The sequence below is a fragment of the Trypanosoma equiperdum genome, assembly GCF_001457755.1.
Source record: "Trypanosoma equiperdum strain OVI genome assembly, contig: ctg_1214, whole genome shotgun sequence".
Classification (NCBI taxonomy): Eukaryota; Euglenozoa; class Kinetoplastea; order Trypanosomatida; family Trypanosomatidae; genus Trypanosoma; species Trypanosoma equiperdum.
In genome coordinates this window covers 13,515-14,624 of record NW_027123188.1, presented here as the reverse complement: position 1 = coordinate 14,624, position 1,110 = coordinate 13,515, and positions in this window count along the sequence as shown.

Here is a 1,110-nt window from a genome sequence, read left to right as displayed (position 1 = left end):
ATATGGACTCACATAAATTCATGACTACATAGAAAAGAAAGCACCACAAACAAAACCGGTAGCAAAATGGCAAATCGCGTCAAATAGACTCAACATTGCTTGTATTTGTTCTTTTAAGCCAAGCAGATTGTGGATTCGAAGCTAACAACGGAGAAGACTTTGCAATGCTTTGCACATTCACAGCCCTAAAAGAGACCGAAACAGCTAAACCGGAAATAACGACGGACTTCACAGCAGCGGTGGACAACCTGAAAAAAATGAATATGTCAACGGCAGCTGACAACTGGCAAAAGTTGTTCGCTGGCTGCCCATAAAACAATAAGTTGGAAACCAAACAAACAACGATAACGGAGGGAGACATAAAACAGGACCAGGCGACAAAGTGTGACAAATGGGTATCAATACTTGACGAAATAAGCAAGCCACCAGGAAAGGACTTCTGTCAGACTAAAAACGCCTTCAAAAAGCGTCTGGGTGCGATAAACGCCTCACACTATAATCAGTGAGACGCTAACAGAAATAGAAACATTGGTTAATACGTTCAACAAATAGAAAGAGCAGGCAACAAATAACCCGTCCAACCAAGTAAAAGAAACTATTTCAGAGGCTCTTTATGGCGAAGCAGTCACAGACTTTAAGGCAGTAAAGACAAAAACACTAAAATGCGACGGCCAGTACACAAAGACTTAAAAGACAGCGCAGGAAAATGCGTGTGGAATGACATTCTATGCCTGTATAGTTTATCAGGGAACAGACAAGCTCAAGCGTGCCATAACACTGGAGTCACGATAGACTGGACAGCTGACACTACAACTCACATAAAAACACTCAAAGGTTTCTGCGCATCCAAAAAAGCAGAGAGGGTAAGCCCAGCATTGATCCATCAAATGATCGCAAGATTCGCTGCAAAAATCCGAACAAAAGCAGGCTGCGGTGAAAAATCGCTGGACCATTTTTTCGGCGACAGCGACGGCGAATGCGACGGCTCAGCTGATCCTGCGATTTGTATAAAATGCACACAATACTATGAAAGAGGTAACTCCGCAGCCGGCGTCCGGAGTATTCCCTAGGCAGAGAAGTTGGAGCAAGCAGCTGACGTTGCTGAATCAA